This window comes from Passer domesticus, chromosome 10, assembly GCF_036417665.1.
Source record: "Passer domesticus isolate bPasDom1 chromosome 10, bPasDom1.hap1, whole genome shotgun sequence".
In the NCBI taxonomy this organism is placed as follows: domain Eukaryota; kingdom Metazoa; phylum Chordata; class Aves; order Passeriformes; family Passeridae; genus Passer; species Passer domesticus.
The window spans coordinates 22,723,687-22,750,661 of NC_087483.1; the positions used below are offsets into that span (position 1 = coordinate 22,723,687).

General features: G+C 38.1%; 1 long non-coding RNA gene across 1 annotated transcript in view; it reads left to right on the forward strand.

Annotated features, from left to right (window-relative positions):
• The first annotated feature begins 14,718 nt into the window (after positions 1-14,718).
• The window catches only part of LOC135308863 (uncharacterized), a 34,202-nt gene continuing 21,945 nt past the window's right edge, over positions 14,719-26,975 (forward strand). Inside the window, exons 1-8 of the long non-coding RNA XR_010369254.1 lie at positions 14,719-15,225; positions 15,320-15,443; positions 19,307-19,436; positions 20,406-20,542; positions 20,645-20,756; positions 21,939-22,083; positions 22,614-22,750; positions 23,400-23,475. This is a non-coding gene — a long non-coding RNA (uncharacterized LOC135308863). The remainder of the gene's footprint in view (positions 15,226-15,319; positions 15,444-19,306; positions 19,437-20,405; positions 20,543-20,644; positions 20,757-21,938; positions 22,084-22,613; positions 22,751-23,399; positions 23,476-26,975) is intronic.

Below are 26,975 nucleotides of genomic sequence, written 5' to 3' on the forward strand. Positions count from 1 at the left end.
CTCATCTGCTTCAAATATATTTTGTATATTCAGGTTTTGCTGTCTGACAAATTCTGTTCAAGAACTGGTAGAAATTGCAGATCTGCAGCAAATGTCTCAGGTTTTTGCACTTATGGCTGTGTAAGATTTTCCCTATTTTTGCTGTTGCTTGTTCTACTTCATGTTTTGGCATTCATATGCCTCATCTTTTTGATATACAATATATTTCCATGGTGCATTTGTGTGTTTGTGCACTTTGTGAAATTTCAGTTCAGCTGTGCTACAATATGCATGCTGTGTATATTGTAGAGTGAGAATCTATTGTCCTGCCTTTGTCATTTGAGCTTGATTTCGTTCCTTTCCAAGACAGTGTAACTTCCATGTTTTGACCTTCCACCCCCTTTCAACATTTCTCCAGAGAACTGATCAATACCTGCTGCTTTCCTTTTATTCAGATGATGGATAGTTTTGGATAAGGTCTGTAATCTTTTCTCTTCTGTTTGCCATCAGATTCTCCAAGCACTGACCTTCATAGAGGAATTCTTCAATGGCATTCAGGAGCCATGCCTCTTTCCAAATGTTAAAGAAACTTCAGTGAGCTTCTCTTGTTTTTTTTATTTAGATTTCCTGAAATAGAGGAAGCAAAACATAACAGAAGTGAAACATTTGAGTTCTGACCTCTTGTAGGATTCCATAAAGCTTCACCAGCTGAGTGTCATTTGATCTCCTTCTCTGTTTCTGTAATCTGTACGTGATCCAGCACTTTCCAGGGTTAGTTTCACGTGACTGAGCATTAAAGTATTTACATGACAGTGCCTAAGGGACAAAATAAGGTATTTACTGCTCAAAGAATATAAGTCTGGTGTTGAAGCTGCTTTCTGGTTCTCTGAAGTGACTCACACAGGGCTAGAGATGAGAAAAATTTTCAGGGGAATTTTTCATAATCCTGCAGAAAGCCTCTCCCTTTTAAGTCTGAAGATTCAAGAAGAAAAGCAGATCTGTTCTTGACACATAGTAAGGCAGAATCAAGACTAAAATGGAAGGTAGAACACACCTACTTGTGCTTAAAGTTAGGACCAACAGAGCACTATTTTGAACTGAAGGAAGGAGAAATAATGAACAATTTCTATTTTGTGAGGAAGTGGGCACTGACAAGATGATTGTAAATCTGAATGCAATGGTATCCAGCTTCCAGCAGAGAGGCAGCTGTAATTGCCTAAACACAAGGTGGTAACCAGGAGGAACTGGCAAACCTGAAAAAAGATTTTAAATGAGCACCAAATCTCTACAATAACTTTGAGAACACTCTCTATAACATAATTTTCAATTGCCTTTTACAATGTCTTGTGGGTTTGTTTGGCTTTTTAAATTTCAGATCTATGTAATATGCATTAATTTTTAGATCTGTCCCTTTCTGCTGTTTCTCCTTATTCTGTGGCATATTTGTATCCAGCTGTGTACATGCTTGGGTGCACCACGGATTGGTCTGTATAGCAGAGTCATGAAGTATTTATGACTAGATCTTAGTCTCAGATGGATAAAATTGCACCAATATCTCATGATGAACACAAAACAGACCAATAACATGTCATAAATATGACTGAATTTTGACTTCAAATAATTGAACTGACAATACACAATAGTACCAGACTCAGAAGACCTGCAGAAATCATCTTGATTTTAAAAGGGCTTTGCCAGCATAACTTCTTAACTGTCATATTAGAAAGCAGCAAAAAAACCCAAAAAGCAAATTTCTGGTGGAGCGTGTGTGCTAATTTTTAGAACATTGTCCCTTTCCTACTTTCCTTTCAATGTTCCCTTTTAAAAAGGTTATATGTTATCAGAGAACAGATGGACTTACTTTGAAGGCCCTCTTAACAAGCCAGAAAATGATTTTATATAAAGCCAGATAGATACTTACACATGCACACACATACTTTTACACCTATGATTTCCCGTGTGTTTTATTAAATTTTCAGGTGGAAGGAAATGTTTTGTTGAGAAAAACACAATACTGATATTTCAGCTTCTTAAGATGAATTTTTAAAATACAACTCAATTTAATTTTTGTTTCAAATAGAAACCCTAACAGTTTCATTTCTAAATTGCATTGAGTAAGAAAATGTGATTTTCCTTCTGATAAAATTATGTGAAATCAAGATAACCTTCTGAAAGGTCTATCAGATACTGGTGGGGAAGAAACCCACAACACAGCCAAAAGAATCGCCCAACTGTGTGAGTTTTAAAGTAGAAAAAAATTCCAGTCCTGGTGAACTGCACAACCATTGACTGACCCATGTGGTGTCTCGGAGCCTTGGGTGCTGTCTTGAGAAGGTAGAGTTACATGATTCACCTTGTGCCACTTCTTTCACGTGTTAATATGATTTCTCATTCTCCAGTATTGTGTTATTTTGAACAATATTATTTTGTGTTATTTCAGACTATCTCTTAGTAAGAGCTTCAACCAAAAGCTGCACAGTTTGCTACTATGAATAGTTGCATGGAATGCTACTAAATATAATGCAGATCAGCAATGAAAAACAATTTGTTAAATATGTTCCCAGGTTAAGAGGACTTCTCTTATATTTATTGAATTTTATTTTTGCTTAGTCCTTCTGAAATAGAGAGACTAAGAATAGAGAGCAAGGCCAAAATTACACATCATGCACAGTGTAGGAACAAAGTGATCCAACACTGCTGTTTGAACACACCCTGTGTGGGAAGTCTTACAGCTTTACTGGATTTTGTGATACTGACATTTGTGATGGTTGTCATCTAGGTTCTTCTTAAAACTTTAATTCTTAAAATCAAGGAATTGCTTGGAAAATTTTGCTTTTTCTTATTTTCTCTTCTTGTTTTTTTCTTTTCCTTCCTCTGTTTATTTCCTTTTGTTCTTCCTTTTTGTTTTTCTAGCTTGTTTTTTCCTATCTAATAACTTCTCTGCTTCCATGGCTAGAGAAAAGCTTCAAAACATATTCTGAATAAGTTAAAAAAAACAAATTATCTTCATTACTTTAAAGCCCATTCAGTTTTTCAGTGGAATATAGAATATATATAGTTATTAGCAGAATTTTCTGTCTCTTCTTCTGTAAGAACTAATTTTCCCCAATGTCTGCACCAGCCTCCCTCCTCAGATGGCCTTGAGTCCCCATGAGCTCAGGGAGAAGCAGAGAAAGGAGTATTCTGGAGGGCATTGCATGACAAGGGGAAAAATATGTTTGGGGCCTCTGGCTGCTGCTGTAGAAAGTTCTTCTCCCTGATCTCATTAGATCTCTGCCCTCTGCACCAAAATGAGCACCAGATTTAACTGACCTGCAGAGTTTAGTTGGCTGAGATGTCATGAGAACAAATTCTTTCTTCCAGTGTACCAGGGATGGTTTTTTGAAGTCAGAGGTCAAGGCTGTGTTGCCAATATGAAGACTGACTAAATTTGACTGACCAACATTCAGGCAGACATGGACTGAATTTCACCATAGAGAAGAGGATGTAAATTCTGGAGCAAAAAAATCTTCACATTTTATATCTGTTTAAAAATAAATATCCATGCATTGACATGCATTAATGAAAAAGGTGGCAGGGGTTTGGGATTTTTTTTTCCCTCTGACTTCGTAGTATAAATTTTGTGTGGAAAATGACAAGCTGTTTTTAAGTGATGGCTTCATGTCAGTGCTAAAGGCTGCAGCTATGATTGCCAGAGGTATGAAATGCCCATTAAAGATGGCTATTTTACTAGCACTATGGGATTCCTGGGTAAAGTGAATCTAGCCATGGGAAAAAAAAAAAAGTGGGGGGGGTTAAGCAGAAACATGCACTTTTTCCTAGATTCAGTTTATAAATACCAGTCAAAGTATCATTGTCTTTATCTGTGTAGGTGATTACTTTCAAGATGGAAAATGGGCATTTCCACATAGCTTGAAAGCTGTGATCCTTGAAAACCCATCTTTATTCTCTGTCAAGGATGACTGGAGTAGGTTACACTGGAGTATTAAAAATACTAAACCACAAAAACCTTGAACCATTGCCACAACCAAAATACCATTACAATGGTAATTTTTAAAATAATCTAGAATATGCAGTAAGTGTGAGCTTTCTTTTTTAAATAAACTACCACTTTATCACTATAAGATAATTAATCTTTGCAATCTACGTTTATTAGTAACATTAATGTAAAAAAGAGCAATTATATTTAAATAACAGAGCTAAATATTGTGTCAGTGGTATATGAAGCAAAATGGCAATGTGGTTCATTTCTTGAAGAATGACATATTTAATGAAAGCTACTTTTCCTGGTTATGAAACCCAGCAGGGCCTTTCTGACTACAAGCTACAACTTTCAAGGAAATTACATAATGCAATACCAAGTTTCTGTATTTCACATGGTTCTGTACACATTATGTGTGATTTTTTTTCCCTGCTCAGAAAAGTTCTTTGAGTTAGATCGCACTTCTCTGCATACTAATGTAAATTGTAAAAAAACCCCAAGGAAATTAACAGTTAAGCCATTCAGCTATTCACCTACACTCCACTCACTTAGTTACCTCCATTCTGTTACTTCCCACACACACATCTCCATCCTCCACTTGAACAACCCACAATTATCTCCATAATAAACCACTGTGTTTATAATAATGGAGCTGGGAGCATCATCTATCAGTTTAAGGCAAACTTACCATTGCATGGGCCATGTTTTCAGTTATTCATATGAATGAATTTCAGATATCTAATAGAATTTCAGTTACTTATAACCTTTATCAGAAGGATTTTTTTTAATGTGCATACCTCAGTCTAATATTTTTAGAAAACTGCAGCCAAAAAAACCATTTACAACAGAAATGCTGAGGCAAGGTGAGTGAATTTGCTCAAGATAATATACACTGATGACTTTATTTGAGCATGTAAGAACCCTAATCATTTGGGCAAGAGTCAGAATGGATCAGGAAAACAAATTTTTTTCAAATCTGTAGAATTCTACAAACTTTATATAGGTTGGAACCATTAGCTGTGTATAATTGGGTCAGACTTCGCAGTTCTGCCTGAAATGAGGAAGGCTCACTCTGGAGTTGTAGGTCACGGACCAGAACTTTTCATTCAGTAACAATTTTCAGCTGATGGGTCAGACTTTGCAATGCCTGCATCTGGCCTTAGAAACCAATAATTTATGCTTTCCCAATTGTGCTTTCTCTTGCTCATTATTTTTTGCATTTTTTAGGTCCCACAAAGCTCAAGTTATCAGCCACAGCTCCTCCGTGGAGTTGCAAAGCAGGGCAGACACAAACTGCGTTTCCCTGTAGAACAGTGACACCAGTGAGGAAGCTCCTGTTGTGCTCTGAGTGTTGCCCTGACACGTGAACAGTCAGGCTCTTGCTGTGGTTTCTGAAGGCCAAGTGAAGATCTGAGGGGGGATTTAAAAAGGCAGAACGTGAAGGCTTTGCAGATACTGATAGACAATCCTTCCCCACAAGTGAGGGGCAACAGAGGAAAGAGCATGACTGGGCTTGTTTTGAAAGCATTGCAGTCAGAGGAAGGCACCTTGGCTCATAGACTAATTGGAAGCGAGCACTGACCTTTGATATTGAACATGAGAGGGTCAGTGGTGAGCAGAGAGGCCACAAAGGGCTTTGGAAGTCAAGACAAGTCATTTGTGTCTAATTCGAGAAGGCTACAGAGAGCCAGTTCTAGGGAGTGGCAAGGGAAGGAGATTTGTGTCGAGCTTTAGAGAGAAAGGGCTGAGACTGGAGGCGGGAGAGGGAGTTGGGAGAGCAAGGGAAGTGACTGGACAATCTGAGATCAGCAAAAGCAATGAAAGGGGGAGGGAGGACGGGATGTTTGAACCTTCGTATGAATGAAAGCTTGACAGAAATGGCAGCAGTTTCTGAATTATTATAATGTATTCCAAAGACATGCCAATTCAGGAGTTCACAATGCAGCTGTTGTTTCTGAGGGAATGAGAAATTATTTTACAATTTATGCAAAGGACGATTAAAAAGGTGGCAGACGAAGAAAAAATGTCTGCATAAAAAGGAAAGTTAATTGCTTCATAAAATGACTCACTGAGTGGTTCAAAATCTTCTCATGCATAAACAGCAAAGTTTTACTGTTTGGGTTTTGTTATTTGGTTCCTTCATGTACTGAAAGAGTAATTTTCACAGGCCAGTATCTCTAGAAATAGTGGTAGTTACATAATTTGATGTTATGAAACAAAGCTGATACCTCTTAGCTTAAGCTTCCTGGAATTGGAAAGTTATAGGAACTGAAAAAACTGGTTTCATTTCTGTTTGCTGAATTTACCCATGGAAATTTGTTCTAAGTGCTCATTAGGTGCCTCACCTTCACCTTTCCTCTGGGACTATCATGGACATAGCTTCAGCTGAGCACAAATCTCTTGTCACCAAAAAAAAAAAAAAAAATTGTCAAAGTTATAGCCCTTGTAAATTACCAAGATAAAGTAATCAGTGTAATTGGCACTGGACTTCTGGTGAGCTTAAATACTGTTCTAATAAACGGCCACTATAATAATTGAAAGTTCTCTTTGAAGTTTTCTGTCATTTGATTCTATTTCTCATATGGCCACGCATGAAGAAACTCTGAAAATGCTTGTTGTTACCTTCAAATCATGGCTGTGACTGGCAGTGTTCTGTACCATCCTAAGTCCTTTGTGATCCCAGGTGTCTCATACTGTTCTACAACAGGTTTGATTCACTGTTCAACAGTTCAGTGAAACATGGGCTCTATTCTGATATGTGATATGCAGATGTGGAGCCAAAATTATGCTGGCTTTGTGGTAGCTGCCTAATTGTTCATTTTAGCATGGAGACTGATTTCAAACCAATGCTCTGCAGAGAACCCATCACCAGCAGAATTAGCAGGGATGTCTTTCATGTATGTAGGAGGCTAGTAGCAAATCATAGACCTGTTCTTTTATTGCAAAAGCAGCAGCTGGATGTTGTAGTTAGGCCAGTGTCTATAAATCTATCACCTATTCCAAAGAGGAGAGCAGTTTTCCTAACAAACAAATTGTAGCTATCAGTCTATCCAAGTTCTTTGACATGCATTTGTGAGAGCTGTCTGCTCACTCCCCTCTTATTTTGTGCTCTTAGATGGTTTTCATGGTGCTGAAAGATATTTCTGGTCACACCTTAATTTTTCACAAAAGAATACATTTTTCATGTCCCATTAAAAAAAGAAATCTCCCTCTCAAGAATCCTCCTTCTTTAAAAAGGTTGTAAAGAATCAGAAGGTGGGTTACTGGGTTTAATTTATGATGATAGAGCCATTTAGTACACAATGTCCTTCTCTCTAGTAACTTATGAATTGACATTATAAAATGAGATGTCCCCAAAGGTGTCTATATCCCAGTTTGCAAGGAGAACAACCTCTGCTATATAAAGTGAAAGGATCTCGTATTAAAGGACTGATGCTTGGAACATCTGAGAGCTCTTTAATGTTATTTACTCAGTGTTGGCTTGAAGCCAGTGACAGAAACCCTTTAAATACAACAGTGAAGAACTGGGCCCTGAGAGACGTTGTAATAACAAATGACCTCTCTCTTTCCTCCTCAGTTATCTCCACTTGTGAGATGGGAACAGCCTGTTTGTAAGAGCACAGTTGTGAGATGTAATTCATTAACGCCTGTGAAATGCTTTGAGATCACTGGATAGAAGTCTTTGTTTGAGTGTCAGGTATTATTAGCTCTCAAACAAAATCTTTTTTCTATTGCTGCATCAGAAACTACTAGGACACTCTTGTTCCATGCAAATACTGAGCAGTACATGAATAACATTTTGTTTGGCTTAAAAGGATACTCTATCCACAGGGCAGAAGGAAGGGTATGTGCTAGCACAGGGACATTAGGAAGTGCTGGTAACATAGTGAGCAAAGTCACTCATTCCAGATACATTTTGATTTGGGAATTCAAAGAACCAGGAAAGAAATAAAGTAAATTAGAAAAAAAAAGAGAAAGACAAGACATTGGTGGAGGTAGGAGAGTGAGGTGGGAGGAAAGGAGGAAGGCAGGTAGAGCAGAGCAGATAACCTGAAAAAACAAAGATGAGCAGAAAAAGCAGAAGAAGTTGTAAGAAGTGACTTTCCAATTAAAATGAAAAGGCAGTTGGATGTTTATTGCAAAAAACCACAACTTAGAAAAACAAGGCTGTAATGCCATCTTGGGGTTTCTGGTGACATCTCAATCCAGCAGAGCTCTGCTCATTTGGTTTGTGAATGTCAACAGAAACCCCTTGATGCTATTGAGGCTCACAGTTGCCTCTTATTGATTCTGTATTATTTCAACAGTGGAAAAATAACACCTTTATTTTCACAGCCAAAGTATCTCACACTGTGATAGAAATGTACATGAGCTTATTGAATCTCATCTCTGTTCATTTCTATCTAGCTTCCAACACCTAGGTAGTGTTATCACTGTGGGTTAGAGAGATATGTGTTCTTTTATGGCTATCAAGTGAAAGACTATTTATCAAATATACTGTAGTCCAAGTCTTTATTAGGCTAAGGGATATAAAGTGTCTAGCTGTCTTCTGCTGTTTATTATTTTAAACTCACCTTGTCATTACAAATATTACCCCAAACAAGCCTCTTATTGATTCTTCTGATGTGTTGTATACATCTTCCTCATTTTTCACAGACAGGATAATCAAACTATTTTGTGAACTGAGTGAGAATATGCACCAGTTAGTAATGAGTTTGTATAAAATGTATTGGAGCTTTGAGCCCAGCTCTGCAACATGTGAAAAGTATCAATTTTGCTGAAAGAGAAGCAATGCAAAAGTGGCATCTCTGAGCAAGTAGTATGTTGTCTCTTGGTTTCCAAAGAGTTTGGGTAAATAGGTGTGTTGGGTGGGGCTGAGCTGGAGTTCATTTTCCCCACGGTGCTGTGCTTTGTGTCTGCAGAGGTGTTGGTAACACACAGCTCTTTTGGCTGCTGCTGAGCACTGCTCACACAGCACCAAAGCTGTCTCTCCAGTGTCCCCCCTCAGCCAGGAGCTGGGTGTGGGCAAGATCCTGGGAGGGGCTTTAGCCAGGACAGTGGCCCAAACTGACCAAAGGGATATTCCATAGTGTGTGATGTCTGCTAATATAACAGCTAAGGAGGGAGTTAGGGTGGGGATGAGGTGAGCATTTGTTATTATGAGGTTTGTCTTCCAGGGCAATTGCTACAATACTGAAGCCCTTCTTCCTGAGAAATGGATGGACATTGCCTGCTAATGGTAAGTAGAGAATAAACCTTTTGTTTTAATTTGCTTGCCAATGTATAAACTGCCTTTATCCCGACCCATGAGTTCTCTGCTATCTTATTTTGTCCCTGCCTGTCATACTGAGGAGAGGAGAGATAGAGCAGCTTGGTGGGTGCCTGGCATCCAGCCAGGGTCAACCCACCACAACAGGAAACAAATCCATTGTAAAACATACAGCCTGAACTATACTGTCCTGGGCATGAGTCACAAAAACTCAATTAATTGAAATTGAATAAATTTACTGTCTGTGTTGCCAGTGGAAAAGATGAACAGTTAAGTTCTAGAAAACTGAAATGTTATTCTGCATATAGTGCTTCTAAAAGAGACATTCTTATAATTGAGAAATAATCACAACTTTTAAGTAGATTTTTTTTCTTTAGAAATGGCAAAATCTTCAAGAATTTTATAAGGTAAATTGATATTCCAGTAATGGAACTGAATTTTTTTTTGTGCCTCAGAAAATAATTTTATCAGTTCATATACACCTAAACCTTCTGTAACAATTATCTGCCTAACTAGCCAAAACTAAAATCCCTTTAGTGCTGAGAATTGTACAACCTTTTTATCCGGGTTAGAGATGCGCTTTTCTGTCCTTACAGCTAGGAAAACTTTTCCCAATTTTTCTTCATGGCTTCAGACTGAAATGGCTCTCTCTAGTTCTGCTTGTTGTAGACATGTAGGAAACTGATCACCAGTCTAACTATAACATCTTTCTGCATAAGTGAAGATGTCATCATATTCTTTTCTAAACATTATTACCAATCTTTCCCCATTGGTCATGTTTTGTAAATTGCTCTAATTTTTTGTTGCTCTTCCATGGATTTTCTCTGTTGTCAATGTAACTTGTGAACGGTGATGCCAAAAACCAGCCATCAGTTCTCTTGCTGAGACCTTGTACACACTGCATAGATGACCTCTGTTACACTACTCAGATCCTGCTGCTAAGACATCCCAGAATGGTGCTTTGTGTTTTCCCCAATGTCATCTCCGTGTTGGCCACTCTCTGCCTTTGGCCTTCTCCACCCTGCAGTGCTGCTGTCTGCTAGGTATTCTTTTTTGTGCTTGTATATTTGATACTTGCTACCTAAGTAGAGAACACATTTTTGACATTAAACACAAAAAACTCCTTCAGCTGAGAATTTTGAATACAGAGGCACTACACGTTCTGGCTGAGGATATGCATCTGGTTTGGTGAATTGCCTTGAGACCCTCTTAGTGCAGTGGAGGACTCCTATTATCAATCTTAAATATGTGTATATTGCTTTACATTTGGGGGAAAAAAACAATTGATTTCAGAATTTTAAAATTGTTTTATTGCCTTTTTTTTTTTCTTGGCAATGAGCACTTTATTCTGTCTTTAATTACCAAAACTTTATTGAAAGCATCAAGAGTTATGTGAAGATACACTTGACCTGGAGTGAAGTATCAGGAGTTTTTAAACATTTAACTTATAGTGTATATTAGTATGAAACTAAGTTGAGCAGAACCCATTAATGTCACAGTGGTCGGTTACCAATGGAAATAAATAATTCATGATGAAGGGAATTAGTCTAATTAGCAGGCAGTTTGAGTCCTTTGATAAAACCCAGCTCTAATTCCGTGAAGGGCAGGAAGTGCTGTCATCAGTCAGCCCTGAAAAGATTAGCATCTATTATGAATGAGGTTAGACACCCTAGTGAAGTCATGTGTGTCCTGGAGACAAACTTAATATGTTCCAGAATGGGACACAGTTTGTCTCACCAACACATCATGATTCCTACTGGGCTATTGTATGTAATAACAAGCAAAGATCAGTGCTCCTTCCTATCATTCTCCCCTTGTCCATCATTCTGACAACTGTGCAAATACATTTTCCATGCAAAGCAGGGAATGTGCCCTGAATACTTGTAAAATTGCAGGAGATGTCAAAGAAAATGTATTACCTATTCTCAGCAACCTAAAACCAAACAAACCAAAATACCACCACAGAAAAAGGTATAAAAACACATCTGATAAATATATGGGGTGTAGAGGAAGGTGTATCAGTTTAGAAGTACATTGATTCCATTTGAAAACATTATTGCCATCTGTCACAAGATGTGTCAATAAAGCTATAGATGTAGGTCTGTGTGATGGACAGGTTTTAAAATAACTGGTGATGGTATAGGGTTATAGTATTGGATGCAAAATTGCCTTAAATTCTGGAAGTATAAGCTCAAAAAAAAGGAGAATCTTCTCTGTGTTATGTGTTTCATTTAGAAATGTTAACTGCTTCATTTGAGGAGACTAGCTGTGAGCTGTGCAAGCTTCACAGTTTTGTGCTACATGCTGACGCAACATCAGCTGTGTTTCCATTTTTGCTTATGAGCCTTTTGAAATTATATGTTTCCGTTTTGCAATTTGATGCAATAATGAAGAAACTCCACATTTGTACGTTATTGTATTGCCTGTTTTTATTGTAGGAAATTAATTGCTTCTTTTATTTATGTTATTAAGGGGGGGAGAAAACAATTTTGCAGTATTTTATCATTTGCTGTAATAATTATCCTACTAGTAATACAACGGAGGACTTAGAAACAGTATATTATGTTCAAATGTCTGAACAGTACTTAATATGTTGACACTTGTGGCTGGGGAATGTTGGTCTCCAAGTTATATTCAAAAAGGTAACAATAAGTGATTAATAATACCCCTGACAAGCTTAAGATGATTTATAATATAGAAATGAAGATGAAAAGAATAAGTGTAGTCAACACAAGAAATTATTTTCATAGAAGCAGAACAGCTTAGCAACTCTGCTGTCCAAATACTAATTGACAATGAAGCACTGATATTGCAGAGAGTGCCAGAATCAAGTGCTACACTAACTTCAAGTAGATTCCCATATGACATTAAAAAATAGTGATCTTCTCTGTAGGGTTTCTTGCTCTGAGTTCCTTGACAAAGGAAGGTACAAAAGCTATTCAGTCTTTATTTGTTCACTTTTGTCTTGAATTTGCTGGCTAATAAAAGTCAGAACAAAATTCAGTGGCATGAGCATTTTTGGGTTTTGATTCTTTGATCTCCATGTGCGTCTTAAAAATTACCTATAGTGTGGGTGTGCCCTGGGCTGACAAATGGGTTCATTCAGTATACTGAAATGAATTTATTTATACTTTATGTGTGAACAAGTGCATACAATAAACATGATTTTATCCCTGTGTTGGTAGGGTCATGGTGCTTGGAAGCAGAAAATTTTTATGTTGTAGAAAGCTTGCACTATTAGGTACCAGTTTAGGAAAGTAACCACATGTGCCCTGAAGTCAAATAAGACAATTGGAATAAACAGGCAGAAGATTGTAAGAAAAAAACATTATTTTGTTAAGCCTCTTGAGGTCATTAACTGGGTACCTAGCTTTGGCTATTGTAACAGAATACAGGAGCTTCTTGTATAATTCATGGGTATATGTTAAGTCTTCCTTGCGGTTCACAGACTGGCTGGTACACATTTTTCAGGTTCGAAATGCTGCTGAGTGTTAACATAAGAATATATCAAAACATTCTTTTTTCCACAGATGCCAATAAACACCCACCCAGGTTTTACTTTGGTAGTATCCACCACAGAGAGAAGTAGAGCAATTTATTCTTCCAAATTATTTATTTATTCTTCCAAAAGCTCTCCTGTCCCATTGTGTCGTGTCTAAGGAAAGCTGAAGTGACTCATCATGGATACTTTGCCTTTCCTGTCTGTGTTTTACTTCTCAGCAACTGTTGTTTTTCACATATTGTTCCCTTCAGAATTTGTAGGGTAGAGCAGAAGGCCTGGGGCAGGGTCAGTGCCCAAAGGCTGCTTCCATCCAGCTGTGCTCTGTAGCTCCATGTCAGGCTTCCACCAGGAAATGTGTGGCCTGAGTCACAGTATGGCAGCACGGTTTGGGTTGGAAAAGATCTTTAAAGATCATCTAGTGCAGCTCCCCTGCAACAAGCAGGAATGTCTTCAGCTAAATAAGGTCACTATGGACTACTTTACTTCTGCTTAATCCAGCCCTTTTGGTAAATAAATCACAGTAGTTACACAGCTCAGTGTATACCAGCTCAGATACACAGTATGTACCAACTGAAGAAAGATACATACTCCAAGTGCTACCAGAGGATAAATTCTTCATGTGCTTATTTTCCTTGAAAGGTGTATTTAGACAGTACCTTATTCTTATTTTCTGATTACTCTGCTTTCAGTACCAGGAAAGTGACCCTGGAAAATCGTCAGTGTCATCAGCACAGCATTTCTGATTCTTATACTGTACTTAATTTGCTATGTTCCTGTGGCAATATCCATGTTCTTATCTGGGACAGGCGGATTCACTGTGTCAGTAAGGAAAACTTGGGAGGTCACAGTAGTTCCCACATCATGGGACAAAGAGGGCACATGCCTCAGACAGCCATGGATCCACTCTTTCACATTTTGCTGAAAAGGTGAATTCTGCAAAACTTAGATATTTTAAAAACTAGAAAGCTGATGAAAGAATATTTCTTTCCTGAGGCACTCTTTATCTCAGCAGCTGTCTCACCTGTCCCCTCATCAAGACATCCTTATGGGATATCATCCATTAATCAATTCCTCTCCTTCCTGCTATTTTGTTACCGGTGTTTATGTGTCATCCTGTGTCACTATTGTCCTTATTGTTCTCACACCCTCCCACAACAGCAATACAGCAAGGTACTGCAGCAAAGGACACATCAGCCACACTCACAACTAAACCTATGGCATGCTGAATCCTTTTCAAGGTTTACAAAAGTGTATGTAACAGCCCTGTGTATTCTCCTTACTGAGAATCACATTTTAAATCTGTTCTTGCTGCATGTTTTATTCAGGGGCCCTGGTCACACTTATCAGTGTGAACCATCTCTTTTGTAAATAAAGGACTGTTTAGATCTTGTAAACATTAACAAGGAACTAAAATTGTTCTGATGAATGTAACATATTGGTGAAATATTAATTTTCAGGTATGTCTTTGATCCATGATTCTTTTAATATGCTATGCTATCTAAACAAACAGCTGTCCATTGTCCTCATCTCAGATCACCTTATGTTCTCAATTACCTCCTAAGAACATTAGGTATTTGCTGCTTCTACTGAACAGAAACATGAGCAGAAAAATGTATGGCACTCAGATTCCTAATTCACCATGAAGTTAAATTCTGGGGGTTTTATTCTCCTGGTAATGTACTCCAAAAAGCTTTTTCTGTATTTAGATCTACTAGATGATTGTTGTCTTTTCCAAGTAAAATGTTCTGTGCTAGAGCAGTGAAGTATAACAGGGAAAGGAAAAAAGACACAGATTGAAGTAATACCATATTACGCTGTTTTTATACATTTATTGGAATCAAACCCACCAAAGTTTACTTTGAGTTAGAGAAACTGGATGGAAAGTGACTTCAGTAAGGTTGTAGGAATTTTCATCAGGAAAGTATCCAATTCTCAGGGCATTACTGAGCATATAGCAGCATGACAGGCAGGAAAAGGAAGGGACCATGGAGGTTAATATTGCAGCAACCCCGATAAAACTGCAATGTGAAGTCAGTAGCATACACTGAAGCTATTCTGTGCCCCATTACAAAGAAGCTGGACATTGAGATAGGTAGAAAAATGGTTAGGCAGCTAAGTTTTTCAAAAATTACTGGGAAATAATACTTGTGCATTGCAGGCAAGTGAACTTTTCACTACCTTAGTTCTTACTGGTTGTCCTTCATGTCATGTCCTGTCTGTCATCCATGGGTTTGCAAGTGAAAAATGCAGTTCCTATTCCAGCTCTCTGTGTGAACCCAATCCAGAGGGAACATTTTGGGACCATTTCCTATGTTTTGGGCAGAATAGAAGCCCAAACAGAAGTTAAATGAAGAGAGAAATGTAGCCACCCTTTCTGACCCAAGAGGAGGAAACAGGTTTGTCTTCAGCTTAACAGCCCAAGATATTCCTATGTCAAGTTTGGAGTCCTGATCAATGGGAGATTCTTGCTTATCCATCAAGGTGAAGTCTGATGTAAGTAGCCACTTATGAAAAGGCTTGACTTAAATAATGCTTTATATTTATTTTCAGATGACTGTCTCACTTTTTGTTTTTTTCATTTTTTCAGCTCCAGCTCTTTCCCTGGCAGTGCCTCAGGCCCTATTCTCTGTTGCTGCTTTTCTGCAGACTCACAGCATCACCTGGAGCCTGCTGAGAATGCCACCAAATGAAGGAGCAGCAAGAACCCACTGGTGAGATACCACTCTCAAATATCAGGGTCTTGTCCATCAAGAAATGAAAAGAATAGGAATTGGTGCTTACAGTTGAACTCTAATCCTGCATGACTCCCTTGTATGTGCAGCCTCTCTTATACAGAGCACATTGCAGTGTTTTTACAGAACTCTGTTGAGACTGTCTCTAAAGTGAGTAGCAATGTGGCCTTCTCCTATAGCACAAATTACATTAATGAAAAATGTGATTTACCAACGCACCAAACATCTGAAGCTAACAAACCTTCTCTGAGCAAAGTACTGGAACTTCTGTTCATAATTAAACCAGAACCCCTCTCCTGGACAGGTTCACTCAGCTTTGCCTTTCTTTGAGTAATACACCTTCAGACCAGTGCCTTGTTTTGATGTATTACAATGATAGACTGAAGAGTTCATGTAATATATCATGGCAGTCAGCAGTTGCTGGACTCTAAGGATTGAGAGACTGAGCCAGCTGTTTTTCTGATGTGTTCTTGTAATGCATCACCAGCTGATGGAAACTGGTAATGTATTACTTCAAAATGATACCACCCAGTGAAGGAAGAGTCCAGAGGTGCAGATTCTGTATAATGAGGCATTGAAAGTATGAAACAGGGCTGCAAACTCCTGGAAGAAGATGTTGGTAATAAATCAGCTTTCTATAATATTCCATTAGCTATGGGGCTATGCAGCTACACGCTGTTGTCTGATTTCCAGTGCCTCTCTGTGGCTGGTTTTGTGCAGACCAAAGATAACCCTAGCAGCAGTTTTACCTTCACTGTTCTTACAGCTAAACAGTTCACAATCCAAGCAACCTAGAACAGGGGATAGGGCAGAATTACATTGGCTTAACAAATTCAAATATTTGGGATTTCTCCTCATCTTGAGGTACTGTCAGACCTACCCAGACACTACTCTTTTAGTGACTTAGGCTCATCCATGACAATGGCATAGACAGGAATGGCCCCTTTGCCCTTTTTTGGGGAGTATTGCCTCCTAAAGGGAGAGAATGGGCTGGCCCAGAGCACTGCAGTTGTGATTGACTTTTCCTGCAGGCGAGAAAGGCTCTTTTGGCCATCTCTTCATCCTTTCTTTCTTTATCTTTCACCTGCCACACACACAGAGTCAGGCTAAACAGTAATTGATCCGTAATTATCAACAACAATTAAAAAGAAAATTATTGGAACAAGTAGCAATTCTGAACATTTGCCTACAAAAATTTTTCTTGTTGATGAAGCAGATTCTGTATATGTGTAAAAGCATTTCCTCTGAATTTATTTTTAACTATTAATTGAATATATAACTAAATTTATTTTAACTATTTATTTAACCCTGGGCCAACCATGGGAAAACAAAAAAACTGGAACATAGTATTTTAAAATCCCAAGCTACATGTCTGCGGTAGCTCTTTTAAATATCTCTTGTTTGTCAAATGCAGTGCTGTTTATAATTTTACATATATAAGCATCATCATATATTTGGCAAACCCTTGAAGAGAAATAGGTCCTACCCTCAAATTTTGCTTTTTATTTATGGATGGTTTGTACTGCATATAAAAAGTAATTATATTTTACTAACAATAAGTACACTTATTGTCCCTAGTCAAATATTATAAATCATGACTACAAGACATTAAATATGGTTTTGTAGCATGTGATTCTGAGTCAAAAATATTACAGTCTCATACACAGAGAGGTCCATACTCCTAGAACTTTGCCAGGGGATTATTGAAGAGGAGCCTTGCCTGGCAGACTCCATACAGGACAGGGTAGAGATTGTGTGCTCATGTCTCATCCATTGCCACTACTTCAGTTGCTCTCTTCACCTTTGGTGCTCCAAGGAGCTGGGGGTTTTCCACCCCTGCCTGCCACTCATCTCAAAGCCAATGCTTAGCACTTTGCAAGGACAAGTTCTGCAAAATCATGTCTACTGCATAATTTCTGCAGTTGTGGATACAAAATTGATTGGGGATACAAAATGCCAAGTGCAAAAGATCTCAGTAACCTACCAACAATTCCTTGATTAAAAACAAGAAAAAACAAAACCAAGAATTTCCTGTGCTGGCTTCTTCAGACTACCATGTTTAATTCCCAAGATTATGTACATGCTTGGCCATCAACATTGGAGTATCACAGAAACATTTTTCTCAGTCTTAACTGCTTTTATTTTTTTTTTAATTTTAAAGTATTTTTGCTTTACCTCTAAATATTCTGGCTGACGTACATGGGGGGAAAGTTTGTATATCAGGAGTCATGTTTGCAAAGGACGGGTGGAGAATGTCAGGTGTATGTTCCCTCTGTGACGCCATTTTGTCACATTTAAGTAATGATTATTAATATCTCCTTGAATGAGACTTTATGGAAATTGTAGTTCTGAACATGCAATCAGCTCATTTATGGGCTAACAAGTGTTTCCGTGAGCCAGCAGTTGACTGGCATTTGATAATTTTTGTAAAATACACCTTATGTGCTACCATTAGACACTAAGATGGCACTTTCTCTTACAGTTTTTGGCACACAACAAGCATCTCTACTCTCTGTGAGGAAAAATCACAAAACTTGTATTTAGCTCTCCTCATAAACTTGGACAATATGACAGGTTTCTAATCCAAATAATTGTTTAAGATTATTACAATGATAATTATTGTAGTGATAATAACACATTATTTCAGCTGACAATACATTAGTTCCATGGGGAGATAAACTGCAAGGCCAATGGATTTATCTTGATAACAAAATGGATTACTATTAACTGTGATGGTAATTTTTCCAACCATGCACAAAGAAATCTCCCATTGAGTTCATTGTCTTTTGACTGAATGCTGGTAAGAATTTAGTCTACATATATGTAACAAGGCTGGATTCTGCACTAGTGCAGTATTGTTTCTGTTATTCTGCATTGTCTAGACAAGCTCCAACAGCCTATAGCTTTACCTGGCACTTCAGGCTTAGGATTTCTGTCTTTAAAAATCCTTCTTAAAAATTATGAAATGCAAGACAAATGAGGAATTAGAGGAACTGTGAATTTATCAGGATTGTGCAGGGCAGATTTATAGATGAGAAAAACAAACCTTAACCTAACTATAGTTTCTTGTAGGTAGCAGCATGGAAGAGATGGCTTTACCTCCATGATTTCCACCATAAAGCCATAATTTTTGTTCTGCTGGTGATACAAGCTTTGAACATTACAGTTCCAGCTCCTTATTAGGATTTTGGACTGTAGCAACAAATATCATTTGTCCCTGTTTTCTTTATTCTAATCCTGGAGAGTATATAAGAACACTTGATCTAGAGAATGATTTTGCCAGTGATTATGTTTCTGTAGGAAGGCAAACATACAGAACTGTATTGTCAGAAAATCTACAGACCAAGAGTCTTTAAAGAGATTTGGATCAGAATCTGAGTTAGGAATTAATGCTTATTTACCAAATCTATTCTAATTCATAGTTTAAAATCCATTCTTGTTTGGTTTAGTTCATCTGGTTCATTCCTCTCCTATATCTTTATCATTGTGCTGTATTGACTTTTTTATTTTGTCTTTACTTAAAAAAAAAATCCAGGTCAAATATATTATAAAGTTCTTTGGAAATTTTGATAATTGTCGTGGACATTTATTTGCTAAAAAATACATTTTACACCATAAGACTGACATTAATATGCAAATCAGTGGACTATAAAATTCATTTTCATGCCTCCAGGGCAGTATTTTTATAAATACAGAAACATAATCATGCGTCCTCAAGAGAACTAAAAATAATTATACAAATTTACAACAAAGCCCAAGGCAGTGTCTCCTTTTAACTGTCTGGTTTTAATATCATTTAAATCTTGTTAAAACTTAATTACCAATTCTCTTCCGTAATTTAGGTGGAAGAGCTGAGGTCTAAGCTTGCTGTTTGAGAGAGAGAACTTCATCTGAGGAACAAAGACACCAAGGCACAGATTGACAAAACAAGATAGTACACAGAAAAGCTTGGCAAAAAAAAAGTCATCACAGGTAACAATAAAGACCAGAACTTCTATCTATCTATCTACATTGTTCTGGCTTAACTCAGCTCCACAATTAAGTTCTGTGCAGCCACTCACTCATCCCCTTCCCTCTCCTCCTGCCTGCCCCTGGCAGAACAGGGAGGGGAATCAGAATAAAAGACAAAATCTGTGGGTTGAGATAAGAATAGTTTAACAATTTAAATTGTTTTAAATATAATAATAAAAGAGAAAAAGTCAGAGGAAAAACCCCAAGAAACGCAAGTGATGCCCAATAGTCTGGCTCCCCACCTGCCCAGACCCAGCCCATCTCCAGCAGTGATCAGGCCCTCACATCCCACTCCCCCTGTTTTTGCACTGTCCAGAACATTCTGTGCCATGGAATATCCCTTTGACCAGTTCAGGTCACCTGTCCTGCCCATGCTCCCCCAGCTCCTTGTGCAGCTCCTCTCTGGCAGAGCTGAGACACCAAAAAGTCCTTGACTTAGGGGAAGCATTACTTAGCAACCAAAACATCAGAGTGTTGTCAACAAGAATTCTGTAGTAAATCCAAAACACACTGCTGTACCAGCTGTTAGTAAGAAAATTAATTCTGCCCCAGTCACACCCAGGGCAAACATCCACATAAAATGGAACTGAGCTGATGTCTTGTGTGACAGAAATATAAATAGACTGGAGTATATATAAACCTACATAATAATATTTACATCCACACATACATACTCATATAGAGATGGTGATTTATTCATTAATGCTGATATAGCTGAAGCTGTATCCCCCAGGGAGGGGAGTTGCAGGACCAGTGCTTTCATCCTCTTTGTTCCATGGCTGTTTTCTGGGAGATGATGGCTGCTCAGAACAGGTGTAATAGTGAGTAACTCCAAATTCAAAGCCAGCCTGGCTACAGGCTTCAGGTGATATTTGGAGTAGGCATATTTTATCAGGAACTTCTGCTGTATGAAAATATTTATTTTCTAAGGCTGCACTTTGGAACAAGATAATCTGCTGTCTTCCTCCATGACTGATAGAAGAGGTCACAACAGCAACTCTACCTGTCTGTCAGAGGTATGAGGTCAGGGACAGGGCCTCAGCTTTGTACCCCAAATAAAGCTCCTGGTAAGCAATTTTAAAGTAACATTGTACTGAAAAAAACCTGTTTCTTTGGACTGATTTACAGAAAATTCTATATCTTCAATGTCTACTCTCTTTACATTAAAGGTAAAGCAGAGAATAGAGCATACAGCTTCTCTGCACTGTGGTGCTGTGTCCCCTCACACTCTTCCCCCAGTTCTGCCTTTGCTGCCAAACAAGACAAGGAATCTTGAAAATGGTACGTTCTTTATTTCCTCCCTCAGTGATAAATATCCCATCAACACAGAGACTGCTGCCTCAGGTCTATTCTTTGTGCTGTGTTTGCCAGCCACTGTTTAGTAACAAGTGTCACTGTCTGCTCTCCTGCTTTGAACTGGAACACATTCCTGTGGCCCTCACATCCAACTGAAAGCAGCTTTGTATTGATTTAATTCACCCTTTTTAGTATGACCATAGTCACAATGAGGGATGTGCATCCAAACTTCCAGCTATTGCACAATTGCCACTGGGCAGAAATTCAAGTGCTTTGGCACAGCATCCGGTTGGGAATCAATTCCCATTGGTTCATTCTGTCCAGTGCATGCCTCGCCTGTGATTGAAATGCCAGGCATTTGTTACCAATCCTGCTGCCAGTATTGACAGCCATCCTGATAACGCTGCTCTGTCCTTTCGGGCTGCGTATTCAGCCGGTGTTCATGGAAGAAAGAAATGCAACATATCAGAGAAACCCATATGTTACAGATTTCACATACTACTCACATTATTGCCTTAACAAGTAACCTGTTCATTTACAGATATACATAAATTCATCCTATTTGTGATGGACACTTAGTATGTCTCAGTTTTTCCTAGAATGATAATGCTTACATTTTAAGATGTCAAAATTATTTTTTTAACTACATAGACTACTCAAAAATCTTTCATATAGAAAAGGTATCCTTCAGAGCTAGAAGTATAGTATATTTAATAAGTCTTTAATAAATAAGATTTAATAAGACATTTAAATCAAGTGTTAAATAGGCTGTCATTTGCACCTGTGCAAGTGAGTTTGAAATTGAGGAGTTTCCTGAGCTGGACTAGGTTGTAAATACATTGGTTTCACTGGGCTCTGAATCCAGTTGTTTCTAATGACATTTTGCCATGCAGCATGACTGCAGTGGGTGTGAAAATGGAAGTGTGATATTTTCCAGGTTGTTACTAGTCAGGCAAAAGTTAGAAACAGCAACAAGTGTCTACAGATGACCTTGCTAAATCTGACTGTGCTGTTAATGCAGAAAATGCTGCTTAAAATATTTTAAATATAGTAATGTGTCTCTCTTTCTTGCTCTGTGGTAGAATGATCAGATTTTTTTTTTTTTTTTGCCTCACTTGGAAGTTCTGGTTCTATACTTTTTACAACTGAGCTTTGTAATCTTGTCAGCTTTTTAGGTAAACCTGATGGACTTGGAAACTTTCCTGAACCTACTCAAGCTATAACTGGTGTGACACAGCACTGTGGAGCCTTGTATCTGTCTCTGTGGGGGAAAATCTGAGGCTGGAAAATCTCAAATATATATGGGAAGAAGGTAATTGAAAAAATGTTGTGAGCACATTTAAGAAATGTGATTTACTTGAACAGTCCAACTAAATGAGATTTTATTGCTAGACATAGCTTTTCTAGTGCTATTTCAAGAAAATATCAAAGATCACAGAAATAGCAGGATTTTGTCAAATTCAAAAATTGTTCCCAAGTGAATTGCAATCACCTTTACCATCTTATTTCTGCAAAATGTGACATATTTAAATATTGCCAAAGAATACAGTTCTTAAATGTCAGTATGTTTTTAGGAAGTATAAAGGCTCCAAGATGTATGTCAAAAAACCAGATTCCTCAGATGGGTGCCAGAGAAAATCTTTTTCCAAAGAAGCTTCAGAAATTTCAGTCTAATGTGTAGTACTAATGTGATGCTGTGACAGCTCTTTAGAGAGCTGTCATTATCAGGCTTGTTTGGACTGGACTGTGTCAGGCAACCACAGGCTGAGAACTCAGTGCTCGCTCTAATGTACCTTAAGCAGGGATTCAGAGAGGAGCCAGTGTACTCTGTTCTTGCCATAGCTTGGAGGCCTCCAATCCAAATAACACCCACATGTGAAAAGGGAAAAAAAGCTCCTGTTTGCCTTGTTTGAGGCTTGGGAAATACTCTTATCATTCATCTGAGCAGCTGGTGACAGCAGTGCTGAAATGCTGAAGAGGTGAGCAGTGGGAGGTTTTCAGCATGTCTGTTTACATTGTCTCATCTCCTTTGTGCTGAATTCCTCTGTAGCACATCCTGTCCATTTGTCACCAAGAAATAAGATATAGTGACCAAGAGAAAGTGGCTTCAAGTGAAGGATTAATTTTGTATCATGTAAGAAAGATGGCTATTGATACTGCATGCAGGAACACTTATCATGCTGATGAATTTGATGTACCTGGTAGCGTCAGGCACCAAAGATTTGGTTTCAACACAGCCTTCCTTGCAGCTTTTGAAAGTTCTGAGGCTCAGTTAAGCACCAGCACATTCTGAAGTTGAAGCCTTGCTTGGTAAAGTGGCACAGGTAGATAGAATCCTACCTATTCAGCATAAGTTCCAATTCTCAGTCTTTCTTTAATAGCTGTGATGAGATACAGAATAGAAAATAATGTTTCAAAGTCTTTAGTTGCTATATATCAATGGCTGCTAGTTATGGAGAGAAAAATAATTTTTTGTTGATGCTAAATAGAGCTTTAACATATAGATATTAAATTTCCTAGAAGATAAAACATTTCCTTTGTGCCCCACATCCCTGAAAGGGAACGTGCAAACATTTCAAAAGCTTTCATGGGAGATAAAATATTGTGCATTTCTTTTCTAATTGCCAGGAGCAGTGTAAGTGCACCAGCCCTGCCCATGGGTTTGGCTGAGAACAAGGCAGGATGATGCACTGGATGCCTTCAGGTGGGTGAAGTTACAGCTTCCGTGAGTGCTGTTGTGACAGTTCCCAGCAGCAATACTGCAATCACAGCACAGCAGACTTCCAGTGTCAGGGCTGTGTTCCAGCCTCCAGTCTCTGCTCCTTTCTCCAGCTCTGCGCTGCCTAGCCCATGTTATCGAAACTTAAATGATTGAAAAGTAGAAATAGAAAGAGTTGAAAACTCATCAGGAAAAAAGACACACTTCCCATCACATTAGACTGCAAACCTTCTGATTCTGTTCTGATTTAGGATATATACATACCAGCTCTGCCTTTTTAATTTGATGGTGTTGTAAAGACAGAGGAATTACCAAAATGTGTTATACAGCTATGAGGTAGATGCTAATATACACTTCACAGATTTCCCTGTATTCCTTGGGACAATGAAAATCAAAGGCTTGTGATATAGGTCCTTACTGCTTAGAAGTGTTTGAGACAGGGGTGTGGGGCAACATGTTTAGGTTTCAAAATGTCCAGATGTCACTATCTGTATATTTGAGAATATAACCTCAGTCTTCAATTAAAAGGAGTGACCAGGAAATTGTTGATCGCCACACAAAGTAACAAATTAAAAAGTAAAATAATCAACAGTCATAGATGACCATAAAACTGCTGAATGTCCCAAAAGAGTATGGGGTTTCATCTGTTTGTCTTCCTGTATGCTTTAAGGTAGTGTCAGTGCAGTGTTGCACACATATTTTTCTGCAGAAGTCCCATGGAGGAATAGAAAGCAAGTCAGAAAATCTTGTGTATGAAGATGATATCTTGACTACTGCATAGGTGGAGCTTTAGTTTATCCCAAGTTATTACTCATAAATAGTTTAGCAATCAGTTCTATCCTAGGGATTATTCATGCCACTACTTGAAAGACTGTTTGATCTATTGATCAATGATGAAAGTAAGAGAAATCAAGCTGTTGCTTAAAATTAGGTTAATGATTGACCCACTGGACCCACCAATCTCATTAAGATAAAACATTGAAAAGTTATGCTTCTGCAAAGTAATGTATTAAAAATAATTTTGTCATTTTGATTTCTTACTGATCAATTTCTAAAAAGCAACAGTCCCTCGTGAATAACAAAAAATAATTACTGCAAGTTTTAGGTGGAGTTCATGTTAGTAAATCAGTCATAAGTCCAATTAATTACTGTTTGTGTCCAGAGATTGTTTCTCATGTCCTGGAACAACGAGAATATCTCTAGGATCACAGGCATTTAAAACAGTGATTGCAAAATACATTATTGAGGTGTACAATATTTGCATCATTTGCATGTAGAGTGAAAATTTTCTGTTGTCTTTACTCTGTTGAGACTGTTAGCAAATTGCTAGATTCCTCAGAGATCACAGAACAAGATCACAGAACAAGCCAGCAGTTTTTTTATTTGTAACAAAAATTAAAAATAACAAAATGTCACTATATTTTGCTTTCTTTGTGCATAAGGTCACTATTTATTTTTCCCCCCACTAATATAATTTTTAGATTTTATTAGTTAAACCCCATGATACTGTGTTTATGTAAGGGGGATAGGGAAAAAAGAGTCGGAGACAATTTATTCGTAAAGAAAGACTTGTATTTGCAGGTAACAGTAAGCTTCAGTAAAGGGAAGGTTTGGAAAGAGCAGATTCAGTGTCAAGAAAAATATCCAAGCTAATAATCAAAATACATAGGAAAAACAGTTCTGAATATTTTTTTTTACCATTTCTGGTCATGGCAATTTATCAACCTGGTATTTGTTGAACCATATTGAAATTTCCACAATCTTCAAATTTTGTTACCTGATTATTGTCTCCACGCACCATTCCCTTTCTTTTCCTTAGGCAGATGGATTTCTGTGAAACTGCATTAATTTTGATAAGGAATACATTTCTACAGTTATTGTAAAAGAAGATTGTCTCCATGACCCAGAGTTCAACTCAAAATTTGTGCAAGAAAATTTCAGTGGCTGCTGCACACAGTGCTTGAGTTAACATCATTAGAGTCCAGGAGGTAGGAGTTAAACCAGTGTAAATTTCTTCAGCTCAAAATTTTAAGATTCTGCTTCTTTCAGCTCCTCTTCTGCTATTGCAAAGAATTCACTTCATAGTTATAGCCATTAAAAATAGTAGAGAAAAATATTTTGAATGTTGTAAATTACTTTTAGACTGTGAAAATGGGTTGTGTATCATGGCCATGCTTCATATGGAAGCTTCCAAAAATAGCTCAGCAGAAGAATCTCTGCACAGAGACCCAAAAGGTCTGAATTTAATCCTGCTTTTCTAACTGATCTGCAGGGTGACCTTGGGCAATCTGTGTGCCATTTTCCTTCTTGCTAAAATGAAAATAATAATACTCATTGCCCTTGCAAAGCACTTCTACAGTAAAGCATATGAATCGATAACATCTTCTCCTTAAGTATATGAAATAGCAGAGGAAACTCTTCCCACTTGCATTAGTGTGCTTTTAGCATTTAGAAATGTGAAATTATAAAGATTATTACATAGGAGGGAGAAGCCCAGAAGTGTTCTCCTAATCAATAAGTTGCCAGCTGGAATGCAAAGGAAAGCAAGTTAATGTACCATTTAGTGTAACAAAGAAGAAAATACATGCTTTCAGTGTGAGTATGGCAGCTACCACTGCAGTCATACTGTATTACCTTGCTGGCTTGCCTGCTGCTGTGGCAGTAGAGCAGTATAAAACATACAAACAGTTTAAAATCCCTCCTCTAGTTCTCAAGGCTTCCAGTTCTCCTGGAGAGATCTGTCTGTTTAGAAGGGGAAAGCTAGACTTAAGTGCTCTGACCATGTGTGCGTGCCTTGTTCTGCACGTGGGGACTTCCTTCCTTCCTTTCCCCTGGAAGGCTGCTTTGCTTTCCCCCAGCAGATCACCAGCACAAGCTGTCTTGGCACAGTATGCTTTACAAGAATGGCAGCAAACATGATTTTGCACTTGTGTCCATAGGCTTGTTGACCTGCAGAGCCTTTTTGTGGTCCATACAGATGGATTCATTGAGCACGAGTATTCATACATTGCTTGTATAACACCTCTCAGTATTTTATACCAGTATTTTGTATCAGGCACTACACAAGTCCAGTGTCATCTACTGTGCAGCCTAGGTGAGCCCTGGCAGTAATTAAAGTATTTTAAACCATCTGTTTAATTGCATAAAAAACACACTGATGAGCTTGCACTGTTTGAATGATCTTCAGGAAACTATTAGGCTAAAGCAATTCCCTCTTGCAATGTTTAACTAATTCACAATGTTTGTTCTGTGAATTGCAGTTGTCTTTACACCATTTGTTAGTCTTACTTGTAGCAGAGCCCTGCTTGCTGCTACTGAGCCAGAAGATTTCTCCTGTTCTTCTTCCCTCTGCTTTCTCATCTCTGCCTGTCAAGCTCTTCATTGAAGTGAAGACTTTGGGAGCAGTGCATGAGAGAAGCTGGGCAGTAAAATTCAGCCCTTTCCCTTGCCAGCCGTGCTTGGAGCCTTGACCCCGAGCAAGGAAG